Source organism: Suncus etruscus, chromosome 11 (genome assembly GCF_024139225.1).
Source record: "Suncus etruscus isolate mSunEtr1 chromosome 11, mSunEtr1.pri.cur, whole genome shotgun sequence".
NCBI lineage: Eukaryota > Metazoa > Chordata > Mammalia > Eulipotyphla > Soricidae > Suncus > Suncus etruscus.
The window spans coordinates 73520991-73534899 of NC_064858.1; the positions used below are offsets into that span (position 1 = coordinate 73520991).

Here is a 13909-nt window from a genome sequence, read left to right on the forward strand (position 1 = left end):
TACATGAGCTCACTGTACCATCATTTTTATATAAAATTGATACTGTGGGAAAATAGAATGCATATGCAAATTATATTAAAACTTGATACAATGGTGTGGAGTTGGTGAGTTGCTTGCTTGCACGTGGCAGACTTGGCTTCCATCCCTAGCATCACATATGGTCCCCAGAGGTTGGCCAAAAGTGATCCCTGAGCATCACCGGATGTGACAGGTAAAACAAATAAAATTATACAATTCTGGTATTCCAAGTGGATATTATTATAAAATTAAATATTTTATGTAGATAAAATTTTTTGAGCTTTACCAGGCCCCAAACTTTATCATAGGACCTCAGCTTTAGTTTTGTCCCAGTACCTTACCTGAAGGAACACGTATGTTAAGCAATATTAATAGACAGTATTAATAGAAATAGTAATAGATCCATTTTACCCATATTTTGCTGGATCTATACAAACAACAACAATTGCCACTATCACACCGTTATTGCTGTATTTTTTTAACTCTTATCGTTTTTATTTTAAAGAGCTTACTAAACTTTCTGCTGGTGTTTTAATGAATTCATTGTGAGTCAAATAGTTTTCAAAAATATTCCTTCCTTTCTCTTCCATCTCTTTAGTTTTTCTTTCAATTTTTTTTTTTTAAAAAAAAAATGTTGCTTTTGGGGTCGGAGAGATAGCACAGCAGTGTTTGCCTTGCAAGCAGCCGATCCAGGACCAAAGGTGGTTGGTTCGAATCCCCGTGTCCCATATGGTCCCCCGTGCCTGCCAGGGGCTATTTCTGAGCAGACAGCCAGGAGTAACCCCTGAGCACCACCCGGTGTGGCCCAAAAACCAAAATAAAATAAAATAAAATAAAATAAAAAATAAAAAAATGTTGCTTTTGGTCTTCCTAAAAAATGTATTATTATCAGTATGTCAACTATGTAATGCATTTCTTTAAATAAATTAATTAAAAATAGTAATAGAAGATAATGTTAACAAAAATATCAGTCTGAGAGAAGACAACAATAAAGAATTTTAGGGCCCGGAGAGATAGCACAGTGGCGTTTGCCTTGCAAGCAGCCGATCCAGGACCAAAGGTGGTTGGTTCGAATCCCGGTGTCCCATATGGTCCCCCGTGCCTGCCAGGAGCTATTTCTGAGCAGACAGCCAGGAGTAACCCCTGAGCACCGCCGGGTGTGGCCCAAAAACCAAAAAACAAAAAAAAAAAAAAAAAAGAATTTTAATATACTTTCAGCTATGAGCAGGTTAAGTAAACAAAAAATAAATAAAAATCTAATAAACTAGAACATATGAGCTCAGTGGATTTTTTAGTGCATTTCTTTTTTGGGGGGGCCAGTTGCACCCAGTTGCACTCAGGGGTTACTCCTGGCTCTATGCTCAGAAGTCACTCCTGGCAGGCTTGGGGGACCATATGGGATGCCGGGGTTCAAACCACCATTCTTCTGCATGTGAGGCAAACACCCTACCTCCATGCTATCTTTCCAGCCCCTTTTTAGTGCATTTCAATAAACTTACGAAGTATCAATAACCTTCTGAACATTGAATTATCTTTATTGATCAAACAAAAGATAGTTATGAGCTCATTATTTGGCATGTGGCTCACAGTTTTCCCAACACCACTTGTTGAAGAGGCTTTCTTGCTTCATTTAATATGTTTTGATCCTTTATCCAAGACTAATTGGCCATACACTGAGGATCAGCCTCCACATTTTCTTTTTTGTTTGTTTGGTGTTTGGTTTGGGGCCACATTTGGAGGTGCTCAGGGCTTACTCCAGGCTTTGTGCTCAAGGATCACTCCTGCTGAGCCAGGAGGCTGGGAAGAGTCTGACATATTCAAGACAAATGCCCAACTGTATTATCACTCAGCCCTCCACCTCTGGATTTTCAATTCTATTCCATTGATCTAAGGGTGTGTGTTTATGCCACACTGTATTTATACCATGCTGTTTTTATTATTACTGATTTGAAATACAGTTGAAAGTCGGAGAAAGAGAGAGATGCCAATCAGCTTCTTTTTCTGAGGATTTTTCTGAGGATTACTTTGGCTATTGGAGGAGGCATTTGTTCCATATGAATTTCAACAGTGACATTCTATTTCGTTTTTTCTTTTTTGGTTTTTGGGTTACATCCGGCAGCGCTCAGTGGTTACTCCTGGCTCTACGCTCAGAAATCGCCCCCGGCAGGCTCGGGGGACCATATGGAATGCGGGGATTCGAACCACCGCCCTTCTGGATGTAAGGCAAATGCCCTACTTCCAGGCTATCTCTCCGGTCCTTGACATTCTATTTCTTTGAAAAATGTCATGAGTGGGGTCGGAGAGATACCATGGAGGTAAAGTGTTTGCCTTGCATGCAGGTCAGTGGTTCAAATCCCGGCATTCCATATGGTCCACTGAGCCTGCCAGGAGGAACACCTGAGCGCGGCCGGGTGTGACCCCCCGCCCAAAAATGTCATAAGTATATTAATAAGGACTGCATTGAATCTATGTAATATTCTTGGGAATACTTTTAACAGTGTTTATTCTCCCAATTTCATAAGCAGGGGGTGTTTTCATTTCCTTTTGACTCTTTTATTTCCTTAAGTAGTGTTTTGTTTTGTTTTTTAAATATGGAACGCTTCACGAATTTGCATGTCATCCTTGCGCAGAGGCCATGCTAATCTCTGTATCGTTCCAATTTTAGTATATGTGCTGCCGAAGCGAGCACTTAAGTAATGTTTTGTACCTTTCCTTATATAGATCTTTCACCTCTTTTGTTAGGCTGATATGGGATGCCTGTAATTGAACTCAGCTCTGCTGAGCGCAAGGCAATTACCTACCTACTACACTATCACTCCAACCCTGAATCTCACTTGGTCTTAGTGTTTGATATTTTTTATAAGTTTTAGGATTATGTTTGCTAGTATTTTTTTGAACATCTTTGTATCCATGTTCATCAAGGATATTGTTTGTAATTCTCTTTGTTGTGGTTTCTCAGGTTAATGTTTGCTTCTTAGAAACTGTATTTTCGTTTCAATTTTCTGAAAAAGATTGCTGCTCTTTTTTACACATTTGAAAGATTCACTAATGAATTCATTTGGGCCTTGACTTTGTTTTGATTTGTTTTTGTTTTGGGGGTTTGTTTGCCATTTAGATAGATTTCCCCAATATAGATTTATTCAGGTATTTCTATATTCCTGGTTCAACCTTAGTAGATTATAAGACTTCAAGAATTTATTCATTTCTGGGCCTGAGTGATATTATAGCAGGCAGAGTGCTTACCTTGCACACGGCTAACCAGGATTAGATCCCTGGCATACCATATAGTTCCCTGAGCCTGCCAGGAGTAATTCCTGAGTGCCCATCCCCCAATCCATTTTTTTAAGGTTCTTGTGTTTTATAGTATAAAAGATTTCAAGGTAATCACTAAGAATCCTCTAAATTTATTAGGTATCTATTGTGATGTTCCCCCCCCTTTTTTTTTTGCTTGTTTTTGGACCACATCTAGCGGTGCTCAGGGGTTACTCCTGGCTATGCACTCAGAAATCACTCCAGGTTCAGGGGACCATATGGGATGCTGGTAATCAAACTCGGGTCCATTCCTGATCAGCCACATGCAAGGCAAACACCCTACCACTGTGCTATCTCTATAGCCCTCCCCCTTTTATTTTTGAGTGAGTTAATTAGGGTGCCCACCAATGGTTTTTATTTTCTTCAAAGAATCAGTTCTTGGTTTTAATAATCTTTTGAAATGGTTTTGTGAATTCTAGTTCATTAATTTTTAATTTTTATTATTTCCTTCCTCTTGCCTGTTCTGGGCTCCTTTTATTGGTTATTTTCCAGTTTCCTAACTGTGCAATGAGTCTACTTATGTGGACTCTATAATGTAAAGATACAGATATGATATTGAGGTCTTTCAGCAATTTTGATTTAACTTTTGTGCATGGTATTAGAAAGGCTCTAAGTTTGTTTTTATTTTTTGTATCGAGAAGCCAGCTTTCTCAGTATCATTTGTTAAAGAAGTTTTCCCTCCTACATTTCATATTTTTGCCTCTTTTTCAAAGACAAATTGCCCATATGCCTGAATTCTTGTTTCTGTGCTATTCAATTCTATTCTATTGGTCTGAGTGTCTGTCCTTATTCCAGTAACACATTGTTTTGATGACTATAGCTTTAGAAAATAGTTTGATGTTGGGAATGAGAAGCCTCCCATCTTCCTTTTTTCCTATGATTGTTATGGCTGTGTTGAGTGAAGAGGGTTTATCCCACATAAGTTTTAGCAAAATTCTATCTATGTCATTAAAAAATGTCATAGGTTGGGGCCGGAGAGATAGCATGGAGGTAAGGCATTTGCCTTTCATGCAGGAGGTCATCGGTTCGAATCCCAGTGCCCCATATGGTCCCCCGTGCCTACCAGGAGCAATTTCTGAACCTGGAGCCAGGAATAACTCCTGAGCACTGCTAGGTGTGACCCAAAAAACACACACAAAAAAAATGTCATAGGTATTTCTATGGCACTGTATAGAACCTGATTAATAGTTTAAGCAAAAGTGTCATTTTGACAGTTTCAATTCTTCCAATGCATAAACAGAATATGTTTCCATTTCCTTTTACCCCTACTTATCTCTTTTGGTAGTTATTTATTCACTGAGTAGGGAATTTATTCATTGAGACATTCACTTCTTTTGCTAAGCTGATTTACAGGTATACTTGATTTTTTGCACAATTGTGAATTACATTTTTTTCTTATAAATTCTTTTTCTTTCAATTACTTTATTTAACCACTGTGGTTACAAAGTTGTTTATGATTGAGTTTTAGTCATACAACATACAATACATTTTCTGTTGCCAGTGTCCAGTTTCCTCTCACCTTCCCCCATGCCTGACTCTAGGACAGACATTTTACTTGCCTCCCTCCTTCACCCCACTCTTTCTTTTTTCCCCCCTTTAGACGCTATAGTTTTCACCATTGTTAATGAAGGGATGCCATACATTTCACTTTATCTCCTTTCAGCATCCAGTTCTTGTCCAGACCGAATTATCATACTAGTGCTATCTCTGACCTAACTGTACTTGTCCACTATTTGTGGCAAGCTTCCTACCCTGTACTGGTCCTCCTGGTCCTCATCTATATTGTGTCTAAATATTACTACCATTCTTAATATTTTAGTTTTGAGGTCACACCCAGTGGTACTCAGGAGTTACTCTTGACTCTGTGCTCAGGAATCACTCCTGGAGGGCTTGAGGACCATGTGAGAAGCTATCCATTATGAGATCCTATCCACTGTGCAATCATTCCAACCCTAATTACCATACTAGTTTTATAACCCACAAATAAGTGGAATTATTATATATCTGTCCCTCTCCCTCTGATTCACTTCACTCAACATAATACTCTCCATACTCATCCACATATAAGAAAGTTTCATGACTTCATTTTTTTTCTTTCTTTTTATTTATTTATTTATTTATTTGGCTTTTTGGGTCACACTCGGCAGCATTCAGGGGTTACTCCTGGCTCTATACTCAGAAATCGCTCCTGGCAGATGTGGGGACCATATGGAATGCCGGGATTCGAACCACCAACCTTCTGCATGAAAGGCAAACGCCTTACCTCCATGCTATCTCTCCGGCCCCATGACTTCATTTTTTTTCTAACAGCTGTTTCATATTGCCATTGTTAGATGCATCCAGTTTCTTTATCTACTCATCTGTTCTCGGGCATTTGGGTTGTTTCTAGATTACTAGCTATTGTAAATACAACTGTGATAAACTAGTAACGCTGTGGACTTTTCTACATTGTGCTTTTGGGTTCCTGGCAAATATTCCTAGGAACAATATTTCTGGATCATAAAGAAGCTCAGTTTCTAGTTTCTGAGGAATGTTCATATTGTTAACCAAAATGGCTGGACCAGACTACATCCCTACCAGTAGTGAGAGTCCCATTCTCCCTGCATCCATGCCATCACTCATTGTTCTTGTTCTTTGTGATGTGTGCCAGACTTTATAAAGTAAGATGACATCTCATTATTGTTTTGACTTGAATCTTCCTGAAGATTAATTATGTAGAGAATTTATTCAAGTGCCTTTTGCCATATGATTTCTTCTTTGCGAATATGTCTGTTCATTTATTATCCCCATTTTTAGATAGTGTTATTTTTTTTTCTGCTAAGTTCTACTGGTGTATTGTTTATCTTATATATTAATTCCTTACCAGAGAAAAACTGGCTGGTGGCAAGATTGAATCAGGAGAGCCATTTTCACTGGGTTAGTGCCTCCAAATGAATTGGATTTTATTTCTCCCTTATTATGCAATTGTTTTTTTGGTTTTTGGAGCCACACCCATTTGATGCTCAGGGGTTACTCCTGGCAAAGTGCTCAGAAATTGCCCCTGGCTTGGGGGGACTATATGGGACACCAGGGGATCGAACTGCTGTCCTTCCTTGGCTAGCGCTTGCAAGGCTACTTTACCTCTAGCACCACCTCACTGGCCCCTTATTATGCAATTTTTTAATTTTTTTATGTTTTTGTTTAATTAAATTAATTTTGTTTTAATTTTTCTTATTTCATTATTTGCACAAAGAAAAAACCAGAGATTTCTGGGCATTGATTTTGTAACCTGCCACCTTACAAATTTATTGTTTCTAGGAACTTTTTTTGTAGTTTTCTAAATATAATATTATGTCATCTGCAAAAATAGGATTTTTTTTTCCTTTTCCTTTCTTGATGCACTTAATATTTCTTTATTGTCTTGGCCTGATCTTAGAGGAAAGGCTTTCTGTTTTTTCAACATTAAGAATGTTTGCTGGGGCCGGGCGGTGGCGCTGGAGGTAAGGTGCCTGCCTTGCCTGCGCTAGCCTAGGACGGACCGCGGTTCGATCCCCCGGCGTCCCATATGGTCCCCAAGCCAGGAGCGACTTCTGAGCGCATAGCCAGGAGTAACCCCTGAGCGTCACCGGGTGTGGCCCAAAAACCAAAAAAAAAAAAAAAAAAAAAAGAATGTTTGCTGTGGAATTCTAGCAAATAGCTTTTTCTTTCGTTTTGTTTGGGGGCCATACCAGGATGTGCTCAGGGGTTATTCCTGGCTCTGCACTGAGAAACACTCCTGGCAAGCTCAGGGAACGATATGGGATGCTAAGGATCAAACCTGGATAAGTTGATTGCAAGACCAATATTCTATCCACTGTATTATCACTATAACCACTGGCAAACAGCTTTAACTATGTAGAGAAAAGTTTCTTCCACCTCTATTTTATTGATAGTGTTATCATGAATGGATGTTAAATGCTTTTATTTTGCACCTATGAATACAATCATATTATTTTAATTTTCTTGTGCATATATATATGCATTGAGGAGCTTGCATATATTACACTATTCTTGCATCCCTAGAATGAATCCTATTTGATAATAACGTCTGATCTTTTGATGTATTGTTTCTTTTTTGGTCGGAATTCTAACAACTGAAGTTCTAGCTCTCCCCCTACTCAAGCTCCCACATTCAGGGCTATGCCAGTCTATTTTCTCTAAATAAACTTTTTGTTTTTGTTTTTGTTTTTTGTTTTTGGGCCACACCCGGTGACGCTCAGGGGTTACTCCTGGCTATGCGCTCAGAAGTCGCTCCTGGCTTGGGGGACCATATGGGACGCCGGGGGATCGAACCGCGGTCCTTCCAAGGCTAGCGCAGGTAAGGCAGGCACCTTACCTCCAGCGCCACCGCCCGGCCCCTAAATAAACTTTTAAATTTCCAGAAAAATGATTTTTATTAAAATATTTCTCCATTGTCACGCTCGTAGTGTGGTTTTTCCTGCGTGTTGTGGTGTGGTTCACTGGCTAGAAAGAGTGCGCTCTTCTGCTGCCTCTAGTTGACAGTCCTCAGAGTGAACAAAGGCACAGCAGGGCTGAGCCTCCACAGGCCAGAGACCTCAGCTTATTGGACAGCGACCCCGCAGCCGGAAAGTACTTACTGGGCAGCTTCAAAGTGCAGTTTTTTGGGGGTGCGCTCCCTAGGCCTCTGAGGAAATCTTCAGGGATTCAGAAACACAGGCAGATCTTATTAAAATATTTCAAAAATTCTTCAATGAAATCTCTGTTCCTTCTTCAGAAGGAACTAAGTTTTCTTAGTACAGTAGGTAAGGTACTTGCCTTACCCACAACGAACCAGATTTGAGCTCCAATAATCCATGTGGTTCCCCTAGCCTACCAAGAATCACTCCTCAGTTCAAAAACCTGAGCATAGTCAGGTGAAACCCAAAATGAGAGAGAGAGAGAGAGAGTGAGAGAGTGAGGAGAGAGAGAAGAGAGAGAAGAGAGAGAGAGAGACAGAGAGAGAGAGAGAGAGAGAGAGAGAGAGAGAGAGAGAGAGAGAGAGAGAGAGAGAGAGAGAGAGAGAGAGAGAGAGAGAGAACAAAAAATGTTTTCTTTCTCAGACTGACCTAATAGCCCAGTTGGGAAGAGAGAGTTTGTGGAACTCAAAACAATTCTATAACATACCTACTTCATGAGTTTCTTGTGCATTTAGCAAAGATCTTATCATTCTTTTCAGAGGGAAAAGAAAGCATGTTAATGTTAATGTTATTCTTAAGGATATGAAGCTTGACATGATGAAACCAATTGGAATGAAATGAAGTAAAAGTATTTAATGCAGGGTGGTCGAAGGCATACTCAAGGAATTAAATAGTAAATTTTTTACATATGAGTGTAATTAGTTCATAGAAGCAATTTACAATACAAATTAACATTTTATTCTTGAAAAATAACAACTTTGATTTATAAAACACTCCCTCCTGCAGTGAGTTCAATCATTAAAATCAATTTAATGGATCCTGACCAATTATCCCACCCAAAAAATGATTTGGCAGCTGGGCAAAAAGAGCTCATTATTCCCATTTTATAGCTGGAGAGACTGAACCACAGAAAAGCTGTTCCTTGCTCAAAACCAACATAGAGGGAGCTGACAATAGAGGCAAGCTCCCTAATAGCACCCTTCCATTTCCACTGTATATGGATTTTCTATTTCCAAACATCCTCCTGAGAGAAGTTAGGCAGCATGCCAGCCTAAGAAAACTACAGCTCCCAGCAAACACTGAGAAGAAATGCCTGTGCTACTGGTGCCCATTCTAAATTTCCAAATATGGACAAGAACTGGTTTCAGAAGAGGAATAGAATGTTCACCCTTTAGAGAATGGGGGAGAGAGGATGAGGTAAGATTGTAATATTTAACTATCACCTGAATGACTGCCTGGTCTCTGAAGCTGCCAAAGTCATGACCCTTTAATAATATTTCTCAAAAATTTCACTTTTAAAATCAAGCAGTTTGTTCAGATGAAGTTGTTGTCTCCTGAGAGGGGTGTGTGTTGAGACTGGATAGGAGTCTCTAGAAATGTTAAGTACAAGTCTAGCCAGAGCTCGACTGGGCAGTGGTCAACTGCCTGAACCAAACAAAAGAAAAAAATGTATGAATCTGCTGACAGGGATAGTTGCAGTTCTAAGAGAACTTTCCTTGGCATCAAATGAACTCAGAAAGTGATGGAAAAATAATGAGAAAGGTGATTCTGGTGAACAGAGCACATTACAGAATCTGAGGCTGATGGTCATCTCACTGAGCCAATCTCAGGAGGAGCAGCCCTGAGAGGGCACAAGTTGCCCTCCTTTCTTACCTTTGAAGGTTGCTAAGCCTCCCAGGTAGAAAAGTTATGAGAAAAAATATTTTTTTTATTTTTGGGTCACACTGGCAGTGCTCAGGGGTTACTCCTGGCTCCATGCTCAGAAATTGCTCCTGGCAGGCACGGGGGACCATATGGGACACCAGGATTCGAACCAATGACCTTCTGCATGAAAGGCAAATGCCTTACCTCCATGCTATCTCTCCAGCCCCAAGTTATGAGAAAATTTATACCCTCCCTCTCACTTAATCTTCATTCCTTCAATAATGGTTTTTGTTGATTTGTTTGTTTGGGATCCACAACCAGTGGTGCAGGGATCACTCTTTGCAGGTCTCAGAAAGTGCTAAGGATAAAACTTGGGTTGACCACATGAAAGGCAAGTGCTTTACCCACTGAACTGTCTATCTAACTCTAGTAATTTTGTTTTATTCTGTCAGCAAACATTTATACTCAAAGCACAGGGACTAGATGCCAAGGGGGATATAAAAATATTTATTATCTGGATTCTTATAATTGGAGAGGGAGTAAATAGAAAAGGGAATCTGGGATAAAAGGAATGACACAGATAATGAAAAGCAATATATTTTATACTTTTCATCAAAATATTCATCTAAAGTTTGATTCATTTAGAGCCTAGCTTTTTTAACTGTAGATCACAATCTCCATATGGTAAAAATGGAAGTTGTAAAAAAAAAACTTCAAAATTTGTTTTAAAATAAGATTTTATGAATTATTTTCAGTAACTGAATTCTATACCTGTTTTATCAATATACCAGGGGTTGATTCTGAGACAAAAAGAATTTTTGAGTGGAAAAAGTTTTCTTTTTTATTGAAATTAGTTTCTTGCTACTTTTTTAAAATATGGAGAGAAACAGATGCAAAGACAGAGTCACCAGGTGACGCTCAGGGGTTACTCCTGGCTATGTGCTCAGAAATCACTCCTGGTTCGGGGGATCATATGAGGTGTCAGGGATCGAACTCAGGTCCGTCCTGAGTCAACCACATGCAAGGCAAATGCCCTACTACTATGCTATAGCTTCGGCGCTTCCCTACTATTTTCTCACCCACTTTGATTTCTCTGAAATAAGAACTGTGACACCCTGGAAGCGCTTCCCCACTTCCTAAATTGATTGATTTTTACAAACTATTTGAATTTTTTTTTGGGGGGGGCCACACCCAGCGGTGCTCAGGGGTTACTCCTGGCTGTCTGCTCAGAAATAGCTCCTGGCAGGCACGGGGGACCATATGGGACACCGGGATTTGAACCAACCACCTTTGGTCCTGGGTCGGCTGCTTGCAAGGCAAACGCCGCTGTGCTATCTCTCCGGGCCCAAACTATTTGAATTTTATTTCAGTTATCATCTACATGGGAAGATCTTTTTGAATCCCTTTCACCCATGTACCATGTGAGAGTTTGCTAATATCTCTCACAAAGCTCTATTTTATTTCTGTATAGCTCCTACCCTGGTAATAATCTATAAATATTTGTTGGATGAAGAAATGATTATGATTACTTGGTCTAATGACTGTGTTTTCATGACTGAGGTCATACAAATTGATTTAAGTTATTTAAGTCAAACACATGTCTTATTAATGAACATATTTACTTTGAAGAAAATTGATTTTTTTCACCCATGCTCTTCAGATCTTCTTCTGCTACCTCCACCACTTGTCAACAACACATCTTACCCCTCACTCAGAAGTTCCCTCCCCATTAGGAGCCTACTTATTTGGTAATGAAGACATCTGTGGGCAGGAGTAATAGTATTAAAGCATTTGTCTTGTACACAGCTGATCCAGGTTCTATTTCCAGAACACCATGTGGTCCCCCAAACCCTAGTAAGAGTGATCCCTGAATGTAGATCTAGTTAAAAGCCCTGACTAGATAAGGCACTCCAAAAACCCAATTAATTAAGCATAAAATGATGAAAAACCACGAGTGACTCTGGGTTATCAAAAAGAGAATATTTTGGGCCTGAGAGATAGCACAGTGGTAGGGTGTTTGCCTTGCATGCATCTGTTCCAGGACAGACGGTGATTCTAATCCCAACATCCCAGATGGTCTCCCAACCCTGCCAGGAGCGATTTCTGAGTGCAGAGCCAGGAGTAACCACTGAGCACTGCTGGGTGTGACCCAAAAACAAACAAAAAAACAGGGGGCGGCAAGAGAACATTTTTGTCCTGAGATGCCAAGTACTCATTTTCATTCCCTTCCTAAACCAGATAAATGCTGACTGCTACTTTCCTTCTAGACTTTGCAGGATTGGTCTTTACCCCTGTGGAGGGACTGTAAAGCCACAGTAAAGGTCTAGAGGGAAGAAGTAATTCCACGGCTGGGGAATAGCTCAAAGGTCAGGAGCATATACTTTGCATGTGGAAGTCCTGATTTTTGATCCCAGACACCACTGGAAATGACCTCTGAGCATACTAACAAGAGTAGTATCCCTTGAGCACTTCTAGGATTGTCCCAAAAACAAAACAAATAAAACCCTAAAAGTTATGTATTCAATCTTAAAAATAAGATTTGAAGTCGAGAGATAGTACAGTCTGTAAAGTACTTGCCTTGCTCATAGTCAACTCAGATTCAATTTTTTGATATTGCTTAAGTACCATGAGTACTAATACTGAGAAAAGAGAGCCAAAATAAACCCTTGAGCACTTCTATACATGGAAAGAGGAAGGAAGGAAGGAAGGAAGGAAGGAAGGAAGGAAGGAAGGAAGGAAGGAAGGAAGGAAGGAAGGAAGGAAGGAAGGAAGGAAGGAAGGAAGGAAGGAAGGGAGGGAGGGAGGGAGGGAGGGAGGGAGGGAGGGAGGGATGGAGGGATGGTGGGAGGGAGGGAGGGATGGTGGGAGGGATGGTGGGAGGGAGGGAGGGATGGATGATGGGAGGGAGGGAGGGAGGGAGGGTGGGAGGGAGGGAGGGAGGGAGGGAGGGTGGGAGGGAGGGAGGGATGGTGGGAGGGAGGGAAGGAAAAGAGACAAAAAAGAAAATTAGTACTTTGGGCTAGAGAGATATCCCCAACAACCGGAACACATGCCTGGAACTACAGGGCCAAGGTCTGACCCTCATCACTAAGCACTGCCAGATTTAGATGTAACTACACTGATTCCCAAAACTGCTGAGTGTTCCCCAACCAAAATAAATAAATAAATAAATACACAAATAAATCAATAAATATTAGCACATAACCAGGAAAACTGAGTTGAGGCTTGTTTGGACTCTGCTGTCCAGGTTTGGAGAACTCATCCAGACAGGTTGGGGAGATCAATTGGAAAGAAAATGACCCTTGATAACAGCCAGAGCCTCGCAAATGTTTTTTTAGCAGCTTAAAGGATTCTAATACAGGAAAAGTCCATTTGCAGTCATGGTGGGAGGACCAGAACACCGAATGCTCATCCTGGAATTCCGTCTTTAGTGTTGGCAGTGGCCTTCCCAAAACCCAAAGTCTACCCACTGTCACTAGTTTTTATTTGTATAAGTTAATTAGTCTAGGGAGGATGAGCAAGTATTGCTCTTAAAAGAGGCAATTCACTAAATCAGGATGCTCTGAGGTAATGCTGAGTCCTTCAGTCTCTAGAACAATGGTCTGCTGTGTTAAGGATGCCCTGGGTTAAGAGGGTAATTTCTACAGAGCGTGATTCTTTATGGGAAGGGCAGAGCCAAAGCCCTCATATAAAAACGTAGACCTCTGCCTGCAAGCGACTCGCCCTCCCGTTCATCTGTCTGTCCGTTGTCCATTCGTCCAGAGCCGGCCACCTTGTCTGTCTAAAGTCTTAATTACAATTCCTGCCCCGGGCTGGCCCTGTGCAGAGATGCTTACCTGGTGCTCAGGAGGGGAAGGGCCAGAGGGACGCAGCAGACAAGCGTGGTCAGGGACCCTCTCCTTGCACTCCATGCCTTCCCCTTAACGCATTTGGAACCAAAGTCTAAACTGAGCTAGTGGGGCCAGTCCCTGTCTCCATCTCCATCCTGCTTAGTGCTCTGTATGGTCGGATACAGGCCTGGCCCAGCGTCCAGGACTGCCCTGGCTCGCGGGTGGTGGTGGAGAGTGAGGCAGGCCTTGGAGATATTACAGGGTATATTTTTGATACCTTCAGTGAATGGATTCAGATATTTTACTCCAGGAAGGACTTAACCAGTATCACTGCAGATGTGCTTTCCATCTCCACTTATCTTTCAAGACTGTCAGTGAGCCCAGAAACCGAGGGGGCAGTGTGCCCCTTGCCTGCCTCCCCTCTCCCCAGGCAGAAGGAACTCCATGGGA

General features: G+C 41.0%; 1 protein-coding gene and 1 non-coding gene across 2 annotated transcripts in view; both read right to left on the reverse strand.

Annotated features, from left to right (window-relative positions):
- BCL2L13 (BCL2 like 13) overlaps nucleotides 1-13909 on the reverse strand; it is a 1170396-nt gene that overhangs the window by 746973 nt on the left and 409514 nt on the right. The gene's annotated exons all lie outside the window — the stretch shown is intronic.
- Nucleotides 2604-2707, reverse strand: LOC126023604 (U6 spliceosomal RNA). Its single transcript, XR_007500716.1, has one exon. It is a non-coding gene; the product is annotated as a U6 spliceosomal RNA (small nuclear RNA).